Source organism: Lolium perenne, chromosome 2, assembly GCF_019359855.2.
Source record: "Lolium perenne isolate Kyuss_39 chromosome 2, Kyuss_2.0, whole genome shotgun sequence".
Lineage (NCBI taxonomy): Eukaryota > Viridiplantae > Streptophyta > Magnoliopsida > Poales > Poaceae > Lolium > Lolium perenne.
The window spans coordinates 301926460-301951422 of record NC_067245.2 but is presented as its reverse complement, the minus strand read 5'-3'; the positions used below and the strand labels follow the sequence as shown (position 1 = coordinate 301951422).

The 24963-nt window shown below is 46.5% G+C and overlaps 1 long non-coding RNA gene and 2 pseudogenes across 2 annotated transcripts; 2 read left to right on the top strand and 1 right to left on the bottom strand.

The window, feature by feature from the left end:
* The first annotated feature begins 5710 nt into the window (after nt 1–5710).
* Nucleotides 5711–17813, top strand: LOC127329679 (uncharacterized; annotated as a pseudogene).
* Nucleotides 17814–18519: 706 nt separating this feature from the next.
* LOC127337063 (uncharacterized) lies at nt 18520–21687 on the top strand. Of its 2 annotated transcripts, XR_011752792.1 has the most exons (4): nt 18520–20041; nt 20699–20749; nt 20833–20910; nt 21274–21687. It is a non-coding gene; the product is annotated as an uncharacterized lncRNA (long non-coding RNA). The 2 variants fall into 2 exon arrangements; XR_007873646.2 differs by having other exon boundaries at nt 18521–20749.
* Nucleotides 21688–23576: 1889 nt separating this feature from the next.
* On the bottom strand, nt 23577–24699 carry LOC139835859 (uncharacterized; annotated as a pseudogene).
* Between the last annotated feature and the right edge of the window lie 264 nt (nt 24700–24963).

The window sequence follows — 24963 nt, the reverse complement described above, 5'->3', positions numbered from 1 at the left end:
TCTCCCGCTCTACCGCAGCATCTCGCGGGTTAGGCTTAGCGACGGAGCCTGCACCGCTTTCTGGTTGGACGCTTGTTCGTCGGTAGGCCCTCTTGCAATGGCGATGCCCAAGCTGTTCTCCCATTGCACGTCTCCGTGTGCCACGGTTCGCCAGATGGTCACCAGCGGGCTCGATAATAGCCTGGTGCCTCGCCTCTCCGTCACCACCGCTGCTCAACGGGGTGCGCTTCAACTCATGCTCCACGGCATCCAGCTCGGCGGCTCTCCAGACCGACGCTCTCTCCCTCTCAACGCCATGCGCACCTTCAACCTCTACAAACTCTGCGTCTTTGGAGGTGTGCGGGACGCCAACTTCGAGTTCGTCTAGCGGAATCGGGCGCCGTCAAGAGTACGCTTCTTCGCCTGGCTCCTTGTCCGGGGCGCATCCAGTGCAGTGCCAACCTCTATCGGAAAGGGATCTTGGACCTACCGGCGAGCGGCTGCCCTCTCTGCCCCGCTCCTCTGGAGACCGCCGCCCATATCATGTTCGGCTGCCCCTTTGCTCAGCCTTTTTGGGCCGCCATGGGTGATCGTCCGGACCCCGATCTTGCTATGGCCGACGCTGCTCGGTGCGTGCTCCCTCCATCTGCGCCACCGGCCACTGCTGCTACGCTGCGCCTCCTCTGCCTCTGGCACCTGTGGAAACACATGAATGGAGTCGTCTTCGAGCAGCTCCCTCCCTCTCGCTACTTCGCAAACGTTGCAGGGATGATGCCGCTCTCTGGCGCGCTAGGCTTTCCCTGGAGCAGCGTGATGTCGTCTAGTTGTGGCCTGTGGCTCACCTACTTCCTCCCTGAACGGTAGTAGTTCTGGCCCTGCTTTGTAATTGGTCCTTGAGCTCGCCCCCTCGTTGCGTCGGGTGATGTCTCCCTCCCTCATGTAAAATGTTGTCAAAAACAAAATGGGGCGCCACCCCGATCTCTTGATGAAATGGAAAATTTAGGCTAGAGCTCTTCGCTCTCCCCAGTGAACTGTTAAAAAAACTGATATAAAATGCTTTGGAAAGCTAACTTAGCTTGCCAAAACATCTTTTTGTTTCGATAAAGGGAATATATTCATATCAAAAGATATCAATTATACCCAGCCTCTGCAACAACGCAATACCCTAATGGCAGTACGGATGCACACAGCCAAAAAAGAAAAACAAAACTAAGAAAACAAAAAATCCCGCTATGGTATTCCAGTCCTGGCAGCAACAATACATCCACCACCAAGATACCACCTAAACTCCAGACTCTCCATAAGAGACACCTCCAAGAAGGAAACAGTGCACAAGCGCTGTCGTCGCCCGATCAAAAGATCTTAATTTTTCACCCTGAAGATAATCCTCACTCTTAAAACAATGCCTTCAACAAGGTCATTGCTAGGCACAACCAATTAAAATCAGACCTTGGATTTTCACCCTGAGAGGTACGACTCTGAACTCCACCTGTGTTGCCGCCCCCACTTGCATATCGCTGCTGCGAAAACCTAGAGCACCAAGAAAATCCCTCAACAGCACAAAGACTTGAACCTCCATTGCTAGCACTTCCATCCTGCCATCATGGTATTCTCCGCTTCTAACTTCTCCATGGAACAGAATGTCTCCATATAGCAAGAAAGAACATAGCTTCGCGCCACTCCCTCCAGAACCAAACGGCCGGAATAAAAGCATGGGTGTGCACGACCGAATACCTCCTGATCCAGCAAACTCCAGGCAGAATATGCGCGGTTACATTCGCCAGCGGAGCCTTCCGGAACCCCCCGCTCCGGTCAGATCAAGAAGTGCTAACATTAGGAAGATCTTCATCTTCGCACAAGAGGGATCCTAGGTCCGCAACCTTTATTCATCTAAACCAGCAGTCCCCTCACCACCGGCCAGTTACCGGCGAGCAGAAGAAGAAGGCTGACCTCCAAGCACGAGCCCAGAGATTAGCCAGAACGATACACGCAGCGATGAACGGGATCGAACCCAATATGGGAAATCGAGCCGCCACAGGACCGTGCGCGCCTCCTCTGCCTCCGCACTGCCTCGCTGCCGTGCGCCGCACTCGACGGCGCCACCGCCACACTCCCTGGTGTCCACCTGCGCAGCCATGGCGTCAACCCTCCCGCGTGAAAAAGGATCGATAGTCGCGCCTTCCTGCCCTTCGTCATCGACATCCAGGTTTGGCCACCACCGCCAGCGTCGGCGGCGGCAGCGGCCATCGAGGAGGAGGATGGGATCTCGGGCGGCTATGGTTTCTAGGGGCCTTCGGAGCCGCCCTCGCGCGAGCGGCCTGGGAGACGCGCGATCGGATCGCCGGCGGGCGGCAACAGAGACGATCGGCCGGTTGCTGGTTGGTTCCGCGTCGCGCGGACGAGATCTCCTGTGCTCGCCAAAACATCTTATGTTAGGGCATCTCCAGCGGTGCGACGCAAACGGACGTTGAGCGACCGTTTGCGTCCGCGTGGACCGGAAATGTGTCTGGCACCCTCTCCAGCGGCGCGATGCAAAGTGACCGGGCCGTCCGCGGAGACGCAAACCTCCCGCAAATATGCGCCAGGTTTGCGTCTCTGCGGACGCTCGGCGGACGCGCAAAGTGTCTGCTCGCTTCCCCACCGGGCCCGCCTGGCAGCGAGTCTGCATCGAGGGCATCGCTTCGGCGGTCAGCGCTTCCGCGTCTGCGCCGCAGCCTTCGCCATCAATGGTGCGGCTGCCTGTTCTGCACGCGCACTGGCGGGCGGCGGCTGGGCTTCTGCGCCGCCTCCAATGCCATCGTATCCCGCGCGCGGCCGCGCTTAAAAGACCACCGGCCGCGTTCCTCCTTCCCCCACACCTCCACTCGCACCACCACCGCCGCAGCGCCATGGGGAAGAAGAACGACTTCGAGGCCTCCGGCAGCGGCAGCAAGAGGGTGCCGCTCCCCGTCACGCTGGGGAGTCTCATGCACGGCAAATGGATGCCGTGCGAGGGCTGGTCCGGCGTGCAACTGCCTGGCGGCTGGCGGCTCAGCTGCCGTCGGGTGCCCATCGCTCCCGTCCCTGCGCGCGAGCCTGATCGGACCGCGGAGATCCGGCGAAAGAGGCGGTACCTGCCGCCGGACCTCCTCGCCGATCCGGCGTACGCCATTGACTCCGACAGCTGGCGTACGTATCTGTCGACCGAAATGGATAAGAGAAGAAGGGCAGACTTCATGGGCGACAGGGATTTTCCCTTCGGGTCTGCACCGCCGACTCGTCCACGAAGACAGGAGGCGCCGAGGCGTCATCATCAGGCGGCGACGCTCGCGCAGCACAACGACGACGACGCCTACGCCGCCTACGACGATGAGGACGACTACATCGAGGCGCTCGCGTACCATAACGAGGAGGTGAAGGACGACAACGACGACTACGTCGCGGCCGTCTTCCACGAATGGCAGCGGGCCATGGCGGAGGACCGTGTTTTCGAGTTCCCGGAGAACATGACGGACGACGAGATGGCGAAGCTCGGCGTCCTCGTCTCCAAGATGCCCTTAGGAGAAAAAGTAGTTAGACATTTGTTCTTGCTCCTCGAAGAGTTGCTTCACTCTCGTGTTCCCCGAAGGACCTAGTGCTTGCATTAATTTGGCGGTGGGTGTACATTTTGCAGATAAACGGGTACTAGAACTTTTCCTTACAGTTTTTACAGGTTCATAGCATGTGACCCATTTTATTTTACAAAAGGAATTTCATTTGAAACATGAAAATACAAATCAAAATAATGAAAGCACTTTCAGGCACCAAAACCCTGCTCGCACTTTGGCTGGAACCAAACGTGTCCTCCGTGCACTATTAGGGTGCTCCTTATCCCGAGTTTCAAAACGGTATACAAGTTTTGTTTATAAGTTCCATATTTTTTGTCATAATCATGCATATAGCATTGATACTTATGCATACCAATTATCACGAAAAAAAGAGAAACATGCATCTTGTTACAGTGAAATAGTACTTTAACTTGTACTCAGCTACTTTGTCTTTTTACCTAAGTTACATACTTTCAAACCAAGTTTCAAACTCGGCACACCTGCACCTGCATACATCCTCTACTTGCAAAACTATATTTCTTAATTTTCCAATCTAGTTTAGTATTTATTTCAGTTTACTGTTCATGTGGGATCAGGAATACCAGGTTCTGAAGGGTTCATCCTCTCTGGGTCTGTTTAACACGAAACACAAACCAACCAAGCAGCAAGAGGATCAGTAATGTAACCGTACGTGGACGGTGGACCTCGCCTCTTTTATCGTTTATGGATTCTCAACGCTGGGTGTGTGCATCTACCGATACAGGGGACAGAGATTTTCCTCCTTGTAAGAAAGAAAGGTAATCTGCACTTTGTTCTGCCTTTTATTACTCCTGATTGGTGGATGTGCTTTCTTCGAAGTTGGGATGACCACGACAGGGGTTCAGGTACGGGTCGACCGGTTGTGCTATTACTATTAGCGCCACCACGTGGCAAAAACGAAGTGTTCGGCTCCGGCTCCGGGTCTGGGTTCGGTTCTGCTTCGGTTCTCGGCTTTGTGATCGAAGACGAGGATGCAAGCTTTCTAATTGTATATCTGTCCATCTTTTACTATTAGCCCACTTGCATGCCTACTGGACGATGATGCCTTTGACTCTCTTGCTGCGCTCCCAGAGACCCGAAATGCTCGGGTTCAGTTCGGTTCCGGCTCCGGGACGCGCTCAAGCCGGTCATGTCTCTGAGCATAACTATATATTACCCTTCGCCCCCTTCCTTTTCTCTCCACCATTGGTCTCCAAGCTCAGAGCTTCAAGCTAAACCCCATTATTTCACCACCGCAAGCAAGCAATGGAGCTCCTAACCATCCTGGTCAAAATGGCGAGCTTGGTCTCCGACGCCTGCCGGGACGCGGAGAGGTTGCCAGCTGCTTTGATCTCGTGCGGCTTCGTGCAAGCTGCAACCGCGCTCTGCCTCCTCATCTCTAGACCTCCCGGAGGCATATTTCTTCACCACGGTAAGGCGCCATTCTACTTGTACTACGCCATCCTCATCGCCGTGTTCGTCTTCGGGCTCTTCGAAGCGTCGGCCGGATTCTGGGTGTCAAGCAATGTGAACGGACGGCGTGCAGCCGGGAAGACGATCCTGTGGGTCTCCATCCTGCCCCTCGTCATCGTCGCTGCGCTGGGAGGCTTCATCATCATGCACTGAGATTGTTCCAGCCGCCATTTCGTAGTGTACAAAGGATGTAAGTTGTTAGTATGGATTGGAATAATTGGTGTTCGTTGTGGGGGCGATGGGTCACTGGGGCGTGAGTCTGTGGGAGCATGTAATCTGTGTAATGTGTGTATTACATCTGGACTATTTGAATCCCAAAATTATTACATTTGGAGTATTGAAGGTTTGGTATGTGCCTTTTCCTTGTATACGCAATTATATCGATTGTACCCTTTTTTTTTTATGCTCACCTTCAAATTATCGGTTGTATTTTCTCATCCCGCTGAAAACCATGCCGGAAACAGAGAAGCGACGACAGCACCTTCTTGCAAATGTTTTTTTTTAGGGAATGGTCATCGTCTGGTTGGTTGATCTGGCCCGGGATCGTCCACGGTAATGATGGGCTAAGCCTATGGGTTGAAAAGCTTCTTAATACTGGCGGCCCAACTCACCACAGCTAGCCTGTTACTCCTTCCACTCCAGCCCAATGAACCAATCAAATGCTCGACGTTCCAGTGAAAGCTTCTCATTTCGCCGTTGACCCGAGCTCGAGACCTGCTCCTGCCGGATCTGATGGAGGCGGCGGAAGGCGCTTCCCTGGAACCAGCGATTGCATGGCTGGTGCAGACCATCCTCGCGACCCTCCTGGTCGACAAGTTGGATACATGGATTCGCCAAGCTGGGTTTGGCGATGACATCGAGAGGCTCAAGTCGGAGATCAGGAGAACCGGGATGGCGGTCTCTGCTTTGAAGGGGAGGGCGATCGGTAACGAGCTGCTGTCTCAATCTCTCGCTTTTCTCAAGGAGCTGCTCTACGACGCCGACGACGTGGTCGACGAACTCGACTACTACAGGCTCCAACAGCAAGTCCAAGGAGGTAAGCTGTAACCCGTAAGTTTACTGTCCGTAGGTCCAATTTAAGTGTGACAATTATTAGTTTGGAGAATTTATCGTCGTTCAAAAGAAAGTTAGATTTTATTACGTGCCACTTGTCCGATCAAATACAACCTTGCTTTTGTGGTTGTCTGATTCGTGTTTCGTTTGACACAGTTACAAGGGACGAGGCCCAGGGTATACATGGAGTTGAGCGAGTTGATGAGACATCGAGGGGTGACGCTGATACACAGAATAGCAGTGTTGGCAAATTAAGGTCTATGGTATGGGAACACTTTAATATCATTGCAAAGGATAAGGGAAATCCCGTAAAATCAGTATGTATATATTGTGCCAAAGAGTTCACATGCAAGACGAAGGAACATCGTCTATGAGCAAGCATATCAAAAAGATTTGTAAGAAGAAACCTAGAGTGCTTCCACCAAATCTTTCAAGGTACCTACAAGAATTATTTATACCTTATGCACATTTCTAGAAGTCTTTTATATAGATCTGCCGGTGCTTCCTCGCGTCTCTTTGTGTCTTTGCCTGCGCGTGCCGTTGCGATGCTGCTCTGCATCGCTGTTCGGGTCGCCGTGGTGGCCGTCCTCAGGTGCCGATGGCGGCAGTGTGCCTTCTTCGCCCCTATCTGACCATCTCGGTCTCGGTTCGGGCGAGCTGTGGCCGCTGCACTGGTGGTCAACAATCTCCTTCACCGGTGTTTCTCTGTCTACCTGCGGTGGTGGTCCAAGTTTACAACATGTGCTCTGTTCTTCTGTGTCTTGCCGGGGAAACAGTCTGTGGCCAGGGTGAAAATCTCTGCTCGGAGTCTTCCGGTGCTGACTGCGGTAACGTCTGCGGGTGCCACTTCCTTCTTGGAGGCGTGGTCAATGGCCTGATTGTTTCTTCCCCTCGGCAAGGGGAAACGCTAAGTCTGGTTTACCGGACTCGGCAGCAGCGGCGCGACACGTCGTCCCCTTCTTGGAGGCGCTGAGGGGTGTCCCATTGTGGCTTGCAGAGATGGTGGTCTCGCCGGTCTTCGGCGAGACTGGGTAGTGGTGCTTTGCTTGTGTTGGCCTCTACTCAAGATGTAGGGCTTCGGAGCGCTATGTACGCCATCGTCAACGCTGTCTAGCTGACTTTTATCCAACTTTGGCTGGACCCTGCCATCCACTCGCCGTAGCCAACTCCCTCTAGGCGCTTGAGTTGTGGTACGTTGGTCCGGGCAGCGTCGTTGTTTTAGTTGTGCTTTCGTGGTGTTTTGCTTTGGTCGTGACGCGGTCTTGAGGCTTACTACTCTGTCTCCTCACTTTTTCTTGAGGGTGGGCAATGCGAGCTTGTAGTCGTGTTGGAGGAGTGTGTTGTAAGCTGCATGGCATGTGTGGTGTGTTGTAGCCATTCTTTGAATTTCTCCTTAAGCTTAATACACTGATGCGTAGATTCTGCTACGGGTTCTCAAAAAAAAAAATTGGCCGGTGTCACTTCCGGTCAACTGTCGATCTTACCATCTCGTACATACATCGTTAGTACTTTGAAGACACCGATATACCTAGGTTCAAGTGCCCCTCTTGGGTAACACCACTAGTACATAATTGGGCTAGCCTGTACTACAACACTGCTCTAACACCAGTAGCACACATAATGCTTTGCCTACCGCCTCCAGCGAAGTGGAGCTAATACTCCCATCTTACAGAGCCAAAGCCGGTTTACAAAGTGGAACCAGCTAATACTCCCATCTTACAGAGCCAAAGCCGGTTTACAAAGTGGAACCAGCCGTAGATGTCTAAATTCGAAGTTTCCTTTTATAAACCATATCTAGGTTTAGATAAAAAAAAGTATGATCAATATTAAATGTGATCGTCATAAATTAACAGAAGGACAAGAATGATCATCACTATATCTCACATCATGAGTTCATCACAAATAAAATTAACAACATGATTGTTACTAGTTTTCCTAATCTGAGATAAGAAGTAGCAGTGTTATAGAAGATCACAAGTCAAGATATAACTACATAACTACCTAATCACGGACCATATTAACTAGCTAATCACGACCGATGAAGCTCTTCTTCTGTCTATATCATCTTCACTCTTCTACCTCTTGTGTGACTGGGTGCCTCCTTTGATGTCTTACTTCATCATGGAAGGATTCCATAGGATAATGTCTTCCTGTTCCATGGAAGCGAACTCTCCTTGATGCCAGATCACCGGCACTCTAATACCCACTCGTGGCCAGGGGATGCTCTGCTTTGAAGCCAACCAACTTACGCTTGACCTTTAATCTATGCGGTTGTTTCCTACACCATGGTTTGAGGATATGTTATTTTTTTATTATAACCCATTTTGTACAAGAAATCTTCCTTCGTAAAAGAAATTTATTTTGAAGAAATTATCAATACAGATCCTCTAAACTTACCATGTCGATGATATATGGGGTCAACCTGTATTCCTACAACCTACGGTCTTATACCCATCCCGCTAAGGCCTCATGGGCCCACTTTGGGAATCCATCGACCTAACAAGGAATATTGTAAAAGGACTACATTCAAATCAAGATCTACCGGATTGAAGATATGGAAGGAGATAAACTCAAGACTTTGCATACAAGGCACGAAGATCTTCACGTACAAGACAAGGGCTCTCATGACCTACGCTTATTAAAGGAGAAGATGATGACATGAGAAATGATTATCCATTCGTGTACGGATTACACCATTTCACCTTCCCCCCACCCACACCCACACATAATGCTCTAAACCCTAGACATATCTACTCGACAAGTTAGTCATCCAATTAGCCAAGATCCTCAACAGCTGGTGCACCAGATCTTACCAACCTCTTCAACTACAGGGCACCCGCTTGATATCAGATTAGTTCCACTCCAATGGCATCCATTCAAACCCACTAGCTTGACCACATAATAAGGAAAAGTATGGGGTTTTACCGTTTTCCCTCACTGAATTATAGATGAACAGGAGCCAACAAAGCCTTGGGCCAAATGACCACCGCCAAGTCGGACCTCATGCCTAATATGGACAGACGTCGACATGTGGTTGGCCCCGGACCATTTTTTGACCGAAATGCAGATGGCACAAACCATGTGAAAGAATCGTTAAATTCAACTAGAGGGGGGATGAATAGGCGACTAACATTTTTTTAGTATTTTTCAATATAGGATTGGCAGAAAGGTAAATTCTCTAGATATGCAACTAGGCGAATTTTCCTTATATGACAAGAAAGCAAGTAAATCAAGATAGAAGTAGTAAATGATAGAAATAACATCAACGGAGAGACGATGATACATTATTATGATTCATATTGTTCCTTTTGAGAAAAAGTACATCTATGTTGGAGTGGTGTGGCTCCACAAAGGACTCACCATATTCTCTGGTGAACAAACCACAAAGGTTAGTCCACGCTCCAATATGCGGTGGCCTTGGAGGCGGCAACCAAATCCTTTACAAGAAGGATGGGGCAATGCCCAAAACTCAATTGCATGCTCCCATTGATGACCATGAAGCTTCAGAAAAACATTAGCGAGCTTCGGGGTGACTTCTTCTGTCTAGAGTTACAAGAACCCAATAATTACAAGTTCCTTAATGGAGTGGGTGGGAAAATAAAATTCCTTTGGTGGAAGTATAGATCTAGGTATTCTCCCTTGATTGCTAAGAGGGTGACAAGATTGAGTGGCTAGGGAGGGAGATCTACTGATTTTGAGCTCAACAATAATGGAGGGGGGGGGGGTGAGTGGAAGTCGTTGTCTTCACTTGGGGAAGAAGGGCCCATTTGTAGGTCCCCAAAGTGCGTACAAGCATGTGCTAGATGTAGCTTTTGCATGAAAGCCCACTTCTCGTATCTCATCTTCTTTCTCATCCAACTCATCACAATTATATTTTAAATCAGTGTAGCCTGCTTACATTACATTACCTTATTGTACTTGCTCTGAGTGCTACTAGGTCCACTTACATCATTTTTCTAATTTACCATCTTTCTCTTCCGTGACTTCCCTTTCCACGAAAAAATAGTATTCTTACTACACTCTTTTATTCCTTTTTCTCGTTACGTTATAAGGTAGAATGAGGTTTTAGTTTTTAAATATTCATTGCATCCTTCAAAAAGTATCCCGGTGATGAAAGGGTGGGCACCCCATTGTTCCAATAAAATGGTAGAAGGAGCACGAGCAATAGAAACTTTGTGTTGGCTCGGCACATCCATCTATGTATGGAAAGATGGGGCTATAGCTAATATTTTTCATATCCGAAACTAACAACTATTGCTTGGCATGTGATGAGCTGACCCAAACACATGTGACCGTCTCTCTTCCCTCGTTTTCCCTCTCTCTTTACACTTTCTTTCTTTCCTTTCTCTTGTGAAGGAGCGGCCTCCTCTGTAGGGTACAACTTTAATTTTAAGGCTACTACTTTTGTAACGTAGGAACATCCGACATGTGGGGTAGTAAGTTGAAGCATACCGTTGGACATGTCCTAAGCTTGCCAAAATAAAGTTCCTATCCTTGTCCAAGTAAAACACTGTTAAGTTTCTATAGGCAATGTCTTGTTTAAACGAGGGAAGCAAATCAAGTGACTCACGAGATAGCTAGGTCTTGTTTTTCGAGTAAATTTTTTTGTAATTGGGTCGATGGGCCCTCTAGCTTTCTTTTAGATAAACTCATAAAAGATGTAACTCTTGTTTGAAATTAGTAAAGCTCACAACAAAGCTCGCAGCAGAGTCCCGTTGCTTCCCTAAAAAACACTGTTAAATTTCTAGCCTTTTCCAAATGCCATGTTGACTCAGTGGGTTAGTTCCGTGCGTGGGATATCAACATGAACCTAACTTCTCTCTTCCCTATTTTGTACATTATGTCGGTCAGATTCTCCCATACCACACTATTAGATCTAGATCTAAAATTTGAAATCTTCATAAACTTTTGAACCACAATTTAAGTATGCAAACTATATCCTCGCAAAAAAAGGTATGCAAACTATATGAATATTTGAGTTCCTAGTGAAAAGAGCTACTAAACCAGACTAATTCTGAAGACATTTTATAATTTTCGAAAAATGACTTCTAAAATTTACGAAATATTTGACAATTTCTTAGAGTTTAGTAATTTGGAAATACTTTTTTTGCATCACCTTTTATCAAGTATTATTGTGTATCATCAAGTTTGATTGTGTTTCAGAATTCAAATTTTAAATTTTATATAAAAATAGGCTTGTTTAATAGATATTGTTGAAAGAAATGAGCAGACTGGTAATCTAATTTTTTTTTCGAAAAAGGGAATATGACCTCTGCATCATATTGATGCACACAACCTTTTATTATAAAGTTTCAGAATTTATCAGGTTAATATCTCAAGGATCACATAGGGTCGATACAAAAATCAACCATCATATTATATATTCCAACATATATGGATCTTTCAAATTTAATCCTAAAATTTAAATCCATGTATTAAAAAATAAGAGAGTACTAGCCATGGGTATGCTATGCATACAATCGACTGGAGTGTACATGCGTGCACGGGAGAACACATGCTGCTCTCCTCTTTCGACGAGTAGTCCACGGCCGAAGCTTTTTCTGCATCATGGCAAGGACGATAATTGTGGGAGATACGTCCCCAAATCCCCCCCTCTCTCTAATTGGCTACGACTGCGCAGCACCATTGACGCGTGGCTCGTTGATTTCGGTCCGGCCAACGCTTAGTGATGCTGTGAGGCATCTTCCACGAGGTGACCCAGACCGGCGCGCCCAACGCGTCCGGTTTTGATCGTTTGGTGGCCGCGTGGACAAGCTCTCGTGTCTGATCGCACGATACGCCTAAGAGCAAGAATAATAGTGTACCCGGCAGCCAGCTAGAGTAGTTTGCTATATTATCTATAGTTAATATGTAGCTAGCAGGTACAATAATAAGCTATAAATTGTAGTACTTTGACAAAATATGGTTCACATTTTAGTCTCACAAAGTGCCTAGGAGCACGTGCTAGAGCTGGCTCGAGCCCACTTCCCTTCTCTCTCCTAATCTCTCTTCCAACTAAGCAAAAATGTAATATTTTATCTGTTATAGCCAGCTGACTGTACCTTATTGTACTTGCTCTAACGCGGCTATTTAAAAAGGTGCCACATGGCTCGTCTTCCTTGGGCGATCTTGCGCCATGGCAGGCCTCGACGAGCAGCAATGCCGGGCGGGAGAATGCGCGGGAAAGTTCCCGTGCGCACCGCCTGCATGCGCGAAAAGGCACTAGGGCACACGCTCACGCCCAAGTTTCCCGCCAAGTCCGACGGCCATAAAAGGCGCCGCGCGGGGCCTCGCAGAGCTCACGGCCGCCTCCGGCACCCTGTCTCCCTCTTTCTTCTCCGGCGCCCTCTCCTCCTCCATCACCATGCCGGGCAACCTGCATACCACGTGGGCGAAGCTCTCACTCGCCGCACGCGCTAGGTTTCCGCAATGGCGGAGGAGGAGCGGCAGGACGCGCGCTGGGTCGCCGACGACGAGGCGATCTGCGTCATGGCCGTGGGGGGCGACGAAGGAGGCAGAGGACGCGGAGCAGATGGAGGGGGACATGGGTGGCTGGTACGAGGCCGCCGAAGGCTGGTACGAGACCGCGGAGGAGGCGCACGACCCCAGGAGGACCGCGGCCGAGGAGGAGGCGGACGCTGTCCACCACCGTGAGATGGCGCAGCTCAATGCCGCCATCGAGGAGCGTCTCACCGAGTTCACGCACGACAGCAGGGAGCACGAGGCCTCTGTCCGGGCCGGTCGCCGCTGTTTAGACGACCTTATCGAGCGGAAGAACGAGCTCATTGCCCAGGAGGCTGCCCGCCGCCTCCTCCTCCAGATGCCCTCACCCGACCGGTGCGCCCACGAGGTGGGTGTGGAGGCGGAGCTAGGCCGGCACGCAAGAGCGTCAGCGTCGCCAGTAGGGGAACAAGGAGGCCCGGGACGCTGGCCTCGTCCCTCGAGGCACGGGAAGCTGTGGAACGCGCCGCCGCGCATGAGCGCAAGCTGAGTGGCAAGCGGACCATCACGCCGAAGGAGGCCGAGCGCGCCCGCGCCCTCGCAACAAGGACGGACAGGAGGAGGGTGGCCACGGAGGAACACAGGCGAGCCACCAAGCTGGTAAGCTGGAGTGGTATCCTCACGCATAGAGGCCACCGGCGTCGAGTGAAATCCACGACGGCGACGACAAGTCCTGGGTAGCTAGACTATGTAGTAGTATTAAGAAATATGTAATCTTTTTTATTTTCATACAAAATAAAATTATCATCCTATGACACACGGGCCAGGCAAGGACAAGGGGAGAACGCGAGCCTCGGCATTCGTGGCCATGCAAACGAGGCCCAGATTTGAGTCGGTTTTAGATCGTCCCGGACGCCGTGGGCAATCGATTTTTACGATACGTCCGTGCGCTGGGCATCCGGATGCGCGGACGTGGTATGGGTCGCCCGAGACGGCTCGATGGGTCCTGTGGCCGCCGACGAGGTCGTTCACCTGATTCACCTAGAGTGCCCTCCATCTAGACTACCATGACGTGCCGTCTCCGTCCACTAAATAAGTAAACAGTCCCGTCGTGGTTCTAATACTAGCTAATTCAAGCAGTTTTTTCTTATTGCAGCACCGATGACGCTATTACAGATGCGGTACCTGTTGTAATTGGTGACTCATGTAGCAGAAAAAGAAGGAGAGGGGACGAGGATTCAACACAAATCATTGCGTCGAACACACAAACCCCTTGGGATAAGGATATATTATCCAGTAGGATACAAAAAATTGCCAGTCAATTACAAGACATCCGAGGGGACCTGGGCGAGTTTCTCAAGCTACACGGATCGGACTTAGCTTCCAGCTCAAATCACCATCCGACTACGGACTTTGATCAGCACCTAAGGACATCAAGTATTGTTCCAAGAAAAGTTTATGGAAGAGTTGCAGAAAAGGACTACATTGTAAAGATGATAACAGAAGAAATATCTGATGGAGTAGTTGTTCTTCCTATTGTAGGAATTGCAGGTGTTGGGAAAACAACTCTTGCTCAACTTGTATACAATGATACAAATGCTCAATTTGACCAAAGGATATGGGTTTGGGTGTCTCACAACTTCGACGAAGTGAGACTGACAAGGGACATATTAGACTCTTTTTCTGGAGAAAGGCATCCAGAAATAAACTGCTTTGCCAAGCTTCAGGAAATGTTGAGGAGTTATGCGAACTCAAAGAGATTTTTACTTATTTTAGATAATGTATGGGATGGCATGAACAAAGTACTGGCTCCTCTAGTATCAAGTCATGTGAATGGTAATGTTATTCTAGTCACAACTAGAAATATGTCTGTTGCACAAAGCTTAGGCACTCTCAAACCGGTCAAGTTAGATGCTCTGGCAAATGATGACTTTTGGTTATTGTTCAAATCACATGCATTTGGTTATGAGAACTATGATGAGCATCAAAGTATAAGTAATATCGGGCGGAAAATAGCTGAGAAGTTAAGGGGCAGCCCATTAGCAGCTGTATCTACGGGAGATCTATTAAGGAAGAAACTTAACACTGCTCATTGGAGAGACATTCTGACGAATGAAGACTGGAAATCCATGCAGCTCAGTAGAGGAATCATGTCTGCTCTAAAGCTTAGCTATGATCAACTTCCCTACCATTTACAACTGTGTTTCTCGTATTGTTCTATATTCCCTTACAGTTATCAGTTTCTTGGTGAGGAGTTGGTCAGTTTTTGGATAGCACAGAGATTTGTAAAGTGCAACAACTCTAGTCAGAGTGTGCAGGGGATAGGACGGTGCTATCTGATTGATTTGGTTAACCTGGGCTTCCTTCAAGAAGTTAAAAGAGAAGAATCCTATCTAGGTAGTCAAACTCTATATGCTCTGTGCGGAATCATGTATGATTTTACGATGATGGTTTCAAAGGTGGACTGTGCAAGTATAGATGGTCTGCAGTGCAATAAAATGCCTCAAACTCTACGGCATTTGTCAATAGTTACTGAATCTGCATACAACAAAGATCTGGCTGGGAACATTCCTGGTAATAAGAATTTTGAAGAAAATCTGAGAAGTGTAGTTATATCAGTTAGAAAATTGAGGACATTGGTTTTACTTGGGCACTATGACTCTTGCTTCTTACTATTGTTCCAAGAGATATTTCAAAATGCACATAATTTACGTGTTCTGCACATGTCTGCAACATCCACTGATTTTCTAAAACGTGGTTATGATGAGGTGGATGGAGCTATCCCGCAAGTTTTGAGTAAGCTGTACCATCTTCAAGTACTAAACGTCGGCTCATACACTGATCCTACCATATATAACCAGATTAATAATCTTGTTAGCGTGCAACATCTTATTGTACACAAGGGAGTGTACTCTTCCATTGGTAGCATTGCAGCATTCCAGGAGCCAGATGGTTATAAGTTTCAAATTTCTAGTGGCTTTGAGATAGCACAACTCCAATCAACAGACGAGTTTGTACAGCATTGGATGCATGTTAAAACTCTGGAAGAGGCTTGTGAGGCAGTACTGAGAAACTGCGAACTGTCAGAAAAGCTGATCTTGTTCTGTAAGGAAACTTATGCAGACATAGGCATGGAGCTTGTGTGTCCCCATCCGGGCATAAAGGATCTCCAGATATCTGGGTTATTCAGCAATACCTTTGCCGCCTTCCAGACGGTGCATATAGGTGGTTGTGCACAATGGAGAATACTTCCATCTTTGGGAAGGTTTCCGTTTCTGACAAAGCTGAAGTTGAGCGGCCTGGTAGAAATAAAAGAAGTGCTGGTTCCTTCACTGGAGGAGCTAGTTTTAGATCGAATGCCAAAGTTGGAGATATGTTCATGCACTTCTGTGGAGGGTCTGAACACTAGATTAAGAGCACTGCAGATTGAGGAATGTAAAGCACTGAAGGAGTTTGATCTGTTCGAGAGCGGTGATAAATTCAGAATGGAGCAGAGGCCATGGTTGCCTGGTCTTAGGGAACTCGTTCTCAGTGATTGCCCTCATTTGAAAGTGTCGAAGCCTCTTCCACCTTCAACCATCTCATGTGAGTTACATATCAGTGGAGTTTCAATACTTCCAAGTATGAAGGGATTATCCAGTGAAAAGTTATATATTGGTAATTTGTCTGAGGAAGAGGATTTAGAAGATGAAATTGATGTACCTTCCAATGATTTGACAATACTGAATGACCAAATTTTGGCATTCGATAATCTCAGAAACCTCAAATCGATGAGAATAGCAGGCTGCAGAAATCTAAGTTCTTTTTCGTTGGAAGGTTTTTGTCATCTCGTCTCTTTAAAGAGTTTGGAAATAAGAATGTGCAGAAAACTTTTCTGTTCAGATATGATGTCAGATGCTACCCTTGAAGATTTGACAGCAGCGAATTGGAAGGCATTCCCGTGTCTTGAAAGCCTCAGTATAAAGTCTTGTGGAATAGGAGGGAAGTGGCTATCTCTGTTGCTGCGACATGCGCCTGACCTAGAGGAATTGTATTTAGAAGATATATTACCGATACAAAGTGATGACTCATCACCAGGGAAGGAAGATGACGCATCAACAGGGTTAGCTCAAGACGGGCTCGTGCACATTCCATTAAATCTGATTTCCTCTCTCAAGAAGCTAATTTGTAAGGACTGCCGTCATCTAACATTTAACTGCAGCGAGGAAGGCTTCTCTGGATTTACCTCCCTTCAGGAGCTAATCATTTCGTCGGGATGCGCTGAGCTGTTCTCGTTTTTGGTGCATAAAGACAGAAATGATCTCACCAGCCTTAAAAGCTTGGTGGTAGGGTGGTCCCCAGGTTTGGAATCTCTACAGCTGCACTCATGCACGGCACTGGAAGAACTGACAATTAAAGACTGTGAGGGACTCACCACACTTGAGGGCATGGAATCCCTTGGCAGCCTTAAAATGTTGGTGCTAGAGTGGTCCCCAGGTTTGGAATCTCTACAGCTGCACTCTTGCACGGCACTGGAAGAACTGACAATTAAATATTGTGGACCACTCATCCAACTAGAGGGCATGGAATCCCTTGGCAGGCTCAGGTATTTGGCAGTATACAACTTCCCTGGGGTGGGTCCATGTTTGGAGAGCTTTTCAAGGCAGGGATATGAGCTGTTCCCTCAGCTGGAAACGCTCCAGACCGATGATCCGTCTGTTCTTACCATGTCATTCTGCAACCACCTCACCTCCCTCCGACTCCTACAACTTCGCGGTTTGGTGCTATCAGAGGAGCAAGGGAGAGCGCTTGTGATACTCACGTCCCTACATGAGCTCGAATTTTATTATTGCCCTAGACTACATCTTCCTGCGGGGCTGCACCTCCTTCCTTGCCTCAAGAGGTTGAAAATATTATATTGTCGGCCAATCTCAAGGCTTCCAGAAACAGGCCTCCCACTTTCGCTGGAAGAACTGGAAATCGAGCATTGCAGCAAGGAGCTAGCTGATCAATGCAGGGGTAAAGCAACGAGCAAGCTGAGGGTCAACATTAAATGATTGAATGCACTTCTAAGATCGGAATACCAGCTCTCGTGTGACGAGAAGACCAGACAGATATATTGGGGTTGACTAAAACTCATGTCTCGACCAGCCAGGAGACAGGATGGCCTTGCCAGCAACACCCAGTCTGTGCATAAAGTTTTGTTAGAACTGAATTTGCAAACCTGCAACCTGTTTTGTCGCTGCTGATTAATAGTTTCCCCTGTTGTATATTTGTGATACGAGTGATCCAAATATACCGACATGTGTATAAGTATGCCATCTTGTTTTGAGTTCACTTCTTCATTTTGGCAAACAAACATGTTGTGCTTAAATAATCGGCCTATTCTACGATCTTCAGAGCACAATTTTGCTCCTAAACCCTAGCCAGAGTTCTGCCTTCTGTAGTGCAATGCGAAATACAAATAAAAAGTCTCATTAAATGCAGTATAAGAAATACTTTGCTTTGTCCACTTGTGGTTGATATTTTCTTCAAGCTTCCTAGCCAGAGTTCTGCTTTCTGTAGAGCAATGAGAAATACAAATAAAAAGTCTCATTAAATGCAGTATAAGAAATTAAAGGCCAGGAAAAGTTACCTGTGTGAACATTTGGATCAGCAGAGAAGAATAAGCATCAACTCTTCGTTTGAATTTGTGGAGAAGAAACTTATCACCTCATCTGACACAGTCACACGGGCATTTGAACTGCATCAATCATTTCAACCATTAAGCAATTGCTCATCTTTTACAATGACCAAATTTGTGGGCTTGTGGCACCGACAAACATAAGCAATCTAGTCCCTAAGAGCTCTAAGCTCCCAGGGTTCTGAGCGTTTGTGGTTGATCGGAGCGTCGCTTTCACCGGTCATACTCGCAGGTGAGGCGAGTCAATGCTTGGATGCCGGTGGAATGGAGCGCTGCCACGAACGGGCGTACGTGTCAGGCCAGATTTTTCAGAGTCGGTTCTTTTGGAGTCAGTCAAAGGGTGAGGCTCATCCTAACAAAAAAAAAAGACCTGTGGGAGTCGCCGTTTGAGAGAGAAGCAGCTTCGCCGCCGACACACCTATATGCACCGATTTCTCCCCCCATGTTACGACGTGGATATTGACGGCCGACGGAGAGCGACGGATCTCGGCGATATGAGGAACAACCGCAGGGTGCACTTCGCCACCTCCAAACCCGGCCCATTAATCGCGTGAGGTGCAGATCGAGCACCACCGCCTCTTTCTTCGGCGCCGTCGCCGCCGATGTCGAGTCTCCGTCGAAGGCGGCAAGGAGGACGCGGAAAGGGGCGCAGCGATGCGCCGATCTTGGAGATGTCGGATCTGGGGGCCAACCTCGCCGTCGTCTTCCGTCTCCTTTACGTGAGCTCAACTCCATCGCTGATCCTCCCCTGTCCTGACCCTTTTTCTTTCCTCAAATGAGACACAAGTGGCGAAATGTGAAGCACAGGTTGGAGGTTGAACTATTCGTCCTCCTCTACAAGCCAAGGAAGTACCAGGTCCCCTGTTCATGGTGCCTTATGAGACAGGCATATTTAGTCCTTAAAAATGGAACCTTTTGGTTCTGTGCTTTTCAAGTTGGTTGAGATATTCAGTTTAGAGTAATATGTGAATTAAATTATCTGAGCAATAATTTGATTTTTTTTCTTGCTCTATTGCTCAGGGTTGAAGACCACCTAAGTTGTTTATGTATATTCGTGTTGAAGCATGAAGCCATGCCATCCTAGGCTGAAGCCTGAAACTAATCATGGCTTGGCTTACCAATTTATTTAGTTTTACTTCAGCTGGGTCTATTGGAAATGAAGGCTAGAAGCTACTCTTGAGTTTTGTTCTGATCTAATTGCAAAGTTATATTGAAATTTATGGTGAAGAGCTTGAAAAGATAAACTCAACCACATTTAGTTCTTTGGATTGACAAATCAACATTCAAAAATACATTTGACTGATGGGAGTATGTTCTGAAATATCATCTAATCTAAACGAGCAGAGGTATATGTTTTGCAAAATTTGTGTATATATGTGGGGGAGGGGGGTGTTTGACTTGAGGCACATGAAGGACAAAGTTTGCTTCTACCAAAATGTCAGACCGCTATTCATATAACTGCTATTCATGTAACTTGTGTGAGGATTATGACCCTAGGCACCAATTGAGAGAGTGTGTTCTGATGGGAATAATATGATAAGCTGAGCAAAATGCGCACATAAGTGGCAAACATGGGTGATTTGGGAGTGACTTGCGAGAGATATAACAATCATTTATATTACAAAGTTGTTGGAGGTTCAGTTAATGATTTAGCACTGCCTCCTTCAGTTCATGGCATAATTTCATTACCACCATAGACATCTTATATCATTCGTATTATATCGGTTCCAGTTTTAAAAAATCAGGCCAATTGTTGATTTGTTCTATATGTGTGCAGAAAAAGAGAGTAAGCATAACAACATTCAACAAGCTTTGGAGCATGATGTTCTCTTGCATTTCCAATTAAAAGGTTGCTGTACGACATCTAAGTCATGTACTTACTCACCAAAATGCTCCGATTAAGCAGCAAGTCTGAGCAGACATGAAAATTATGTGTCTATATGGCCATATTGTGTTCACCCATGTTTATTTGATGCATCAAGTTTGAGCAGACATTAAAATTATGTGTATTTGGCCATATTGTGTTTACCCATGTTTATTTCATGAATTGTAACACTCTTCTTTGTCATAAATTAGTTATGTACACTTCTTAGTTGGCTTACAAGTACTCGCTGCCTAGCTTTTTATTAAATTGGATATGAAGTATTGTTAAGTTTTCCAGGAAAGTGATTGATTTCTTGGAAGAGAATGTAAAGTTGAATGAGAAATTGTAGTTTAGTTCAAAATTAGATTTGCTTCATTTTATTGTTTTGATATCATATAACACATGGTATTGTAAGTTGTTGCTAACAAGTTCAGATTTGTACACAGTATTATCTTTCTGTATTTCTCATGTCATCATCTTAGATAGTACTATGTTTCTTCGTGCATTTCCTTTATTTTCACTGTCTACAACAATTACATAGGCTTGCCAGAGTGTTTTCCAATTAATCCATTACCGTTTTGTTTGTTTATACTGGCTAATTTCTATATCCCTAAACTCCGAAATCTCCTTTGTACATGGCAGCACACATGCTTCAATGTTGAACATACCTATCCTCCAAACAGTTTTAGCAGGGTAATATTCTTTCTTTTCGATTTCATTCAGCTTACCCTTGTGAATACTGCTATTTTTGGCCATATGCCGTAACATGATAACAGTTGTGTAGAAGCATGGCCAAACTCGAATGATATGAGAAGCTTACAAATCTCTTAGCTATGTCAGTTCTTGGCTACAAGGTACATAATGCGCCAAATTTATCAAATTTCTACATTCGAATTAGAATTACCTCTTGGAAGAACACTAGAGCTAAAATTATCAGCTAAGACTAGCTTGCATTTTCAAACCTGTCCTAAATTTGTAGAATCTCTCACTTGCATCCTCTAGAGATGTGATAAAATAATATTGTCTACTACCATTTAAACTAGATTGCATTACGTGGAATACAGGTTACTGCTTAAAATATTTCAGTTATCTGACGGGCACATTTTGAAGTAGCGTTACCACTTTCATGGTTCTATTGTAGACCAGTGTGTGCAGCTTAAACTTGATATTTTGGAACCAAAGTAAATTCTCTTTGATGCTTCATATTTTTCTGCTAGGCGGTGCAGGGAGAGAGAAGTGCTGGGGGAGAGAAGATGGCGCCATCGCTGCTTGGCCACTGACTTCTTGTTGCTGCTGCGTCCTGGAAGATGCATGGAGCCGCGTGGTGCTCCTGCCGGCTTCTCATTGCTGAGAGGAAGTGAGAGGAATTTATTAGAGGTGACTGCTACTTTGCTTGGTGCTGCTTCTTGCTGAGAGGAAGTGAGCGAGTTTAGGAGGCATTGCTTGTTGCCACCGATGAGCGACTGCGAGATAGATGGCGTAGATTGGGAAGAGTGTTGTGCTGCTTCTTTTGCTATATAGTGTGTTCGGTGTAAATTACAGAGGGGGAGTTGGTGGGTCTATGAACGAGACAAAGAGAGATGTCAATACAGAGAAAAATTAATTACAGTGCCATACTACTCAAAATGTTTTATCTGCTGTTGCTTTCCTATTTACGATAATAGCATATTTTATGTTGAGAAGAAGAAAGACACATGATCATGTTTTTTGGGCCATATGTCACGACTGAACTAAATCCACTGCCCACTGGATTCCATAAGTACCCATAGCACTTCGAAATTTCAAACTTCAAGTAAGATGAGACAACCTTCCGTAAGCTCTTGTTGGTAGCTAGAATGAAAAGGTTGTCTTGAATCCGTGGTTTCTCATAAAATACAAAATAATTGTTGGTAATTTAAAAGCTTTCATAATGTCTTAATTTTTGGCACTATTCATTTATGCATTTTCGTCTGCCATATGCATCATGCTTGACATGAAAATCTCGAGACACAAAGCACCATTTCTGTCTATATTAGAAACTTACCAAAAGGTTACCCAAACTAGATTATTATGCATAGGGAACAATCATATTAAATACGTGCCTCATAATAAAATAAATATGTTGTTTGTGTGTCCTAATAAAGAAGAAAATGATGGTTAGATGCTTGCTGGCCTAGGAATAGAGAAAAATTTACAGTAATATGCCTGCAAAGGGAACCTAAAACTTTTGGCCTTTTGGGGTGTAATACTGATTTCTTTTTAATAGTTCAGTTTTCGACTTACACTTGCAGCAGAAATCTGCACAAAATTGTACCTTTATGACATTTGGATCTATGTTTTGTACAGAGATCCTTGAGTTCGAAGTACAATTATAACTCTTGGTCTAGGAAGATTGGAATTGTGGATATTTTGATTCAGACAATGTGCTTTTGTCATACATTTTAATCTGTAGTTTTCTTCATTTGCACTTGATTAGATAAGAAATGAACACGTGACAAAATACATAAACCACCATGTGCACGCCAATGAAGAAAATACATTAATTGTGACGGTGGTAAGAAATAACGCGCGCAGCAGCGCGCGGGAGGTCCTTCTAGTTTAATAGAAATTGCGACGGCTAACCTCCACTTTTAAGCATCAAGAACAAAGATTCTAGCAGTAGATCTCAAGTTACACAACAATAAATGGCCAGTTTAAGACCTTGTCATTTCATGCAACAAAATAGCACAAACACTTGTTTGAAGGATGCGGTTTTGGAAACAAATATCACAGGGACAAAAGTTCACAATGAACTCAGGTTTGCATGGCTACTGAAATTTATCTCATTTATATGCCATTCTCATATCAATACACATCACCAGACAAAGATGACGACCACATCTCAATATTATTTCTTACCCTCATGGCCTAGTTATAGCATGCATACCAAAGATTCAGTACAGAATAGTGGTACTACCGAAAACACACCGGTACAAGAGCCATCTTCAGATCAAAAGGCCAGATGAACTACCACATGCCTCAGTACCTCCACTTTTCACTTATATACACATTGTCCAGCTGAGCTACCAGATTACCCACAAAGCCAGCCCATCCACTAGGAACTACTAACTAAATCAAATACCACATGCACATCCCAGAACAAAGTACGGGAAATTCAATTCGGCTCCCGGGTGCGTATGCTCCCTCTACCAAAAAATCATATTTTGAAATGTCGAAAAATTTGGATAAAAATTCTACATGTACATCTCCATAATATACGTGCGTTCGTTAAGTTTCACGAAAAACCAATATTTTGTGTGGTCTATATAAAAAAGATAAAGTTTATCTTGTGAAAAGCATTATTTTTAGCACTGAATTTTGTCTTTTTTACACACGCCACATGATAAGTCATTTTTTTATGAAACGACTTTGTGAGCACGAAGCACGTGAAGATGTACGTGCGAACTTTTAGTTTCAATTTTTATTTTTTTTTAAATGTATGTAAGATGCATTTCGAAATATGGAGAGCATATGCACTCATGTTTCAAAACACCGCTCCCACATCCGCCTACTAAAATCCTACTGTTAGAACTTAGAACAACCTCCTCTACACCAGAGAACGAGAATTGCCAGCTTCCGAGGCGCTGTCCCCTGAGCTCCCTGACCCCGATCCTGCAAACAAAGCCAAATGAGAAATGATGCAAGAACTTCAGTTCATGACAAATAAACAGGGGTTTTGACAGTACCACTGGATGATGAGGAGCAGCTGCCCGACCCACCAGAGGCACTCACGACCTCAGAACCCTTGTCGATCTCCATTGATTGGTAAGTCGCGGTTGGCATCTCATCCTCAATATGTACATACTCATCCACTTGCTCAGTCATTACAGTCGTCTTACCAGGTTTCTCACTCACCTGTAAAAAACAAAACAGAACAACAGACACACATGAGCCCAATTTGATATCCACTAACTGCAATCAAGAAGAAATGAACAGCACGGTTTCCTAGGGCCATTACCACAACATCAGCATTGTCAACAAATGTAGGCACAGCACCATTCACAACTTCAGACCCAGCAGCATCGCCAACCTCAGCACTGCCCCCATTCATCACCACAGCTCGTCGGCTCTTGTTGGGCGCCTTGTTGAAGTTGGTGACGAAGCGATCAAGCTCCCACTGCGTCTCGATGTCCATTTCATCGATATCCAGCTCAATCGCACCCCCAAGCAGCTCTGGATTGCTGGCGCTCCTCTTCTGCACAATCTGCATCACATTATGCATCTTCTCTTCAGGCAATCTCTCCAGCCCCACCTTAAGCATGTTCTTCTCCTCCGAGCTCATCCCCTCTTGTTCGGCAACCGGGCCTTTGGTTTCCGCACCTTCCCCGCCCTCGGCTTCACCTGTGCGGGCCGGTACCACCGGTAGTGGCAATTCCGCCGGCACCGGCACCGGTATAGGCGGCGCTAGGCGCTCGCATTCTTCCTAGAAACAAGAGAACTCCGCCCTGTACCATCTTCTGGAACGAGACAAGGAGGTTGCCGGAGAAGGTGTGGACGTCACGCCCGGTGGGGTTGTACCGCAGCCACTGCGAGTCTGGTGTGAGGGCTAGGTGCGGGGAGGGAGGGTGGGGGCACAGGCGCGAACGTGGCGCAGTTCTGTCCCCAATGGTGGAGCGGCCTGTAAGGCCTAAACTACTCAGAGATGATCAACATGCATGAATCACGTCATGAACACATGAATATTGGGAACTACCTTCCACTACGCCTTCTTAGTTTGAGATTCAGATTACAGGAAAGGTAGGCCAGCCGGAACACGGCGGCTAGGGTTTAACCCAATTCTAGAGAGATGCTATTACAAGGCTCGGATCCGAGCTAAAATAGAGAGAGGAGCTAATGGCGACAAACGAGTGAGTGGTTGAAAAGTGTGGACGATGGACCAGGGCCGTCGA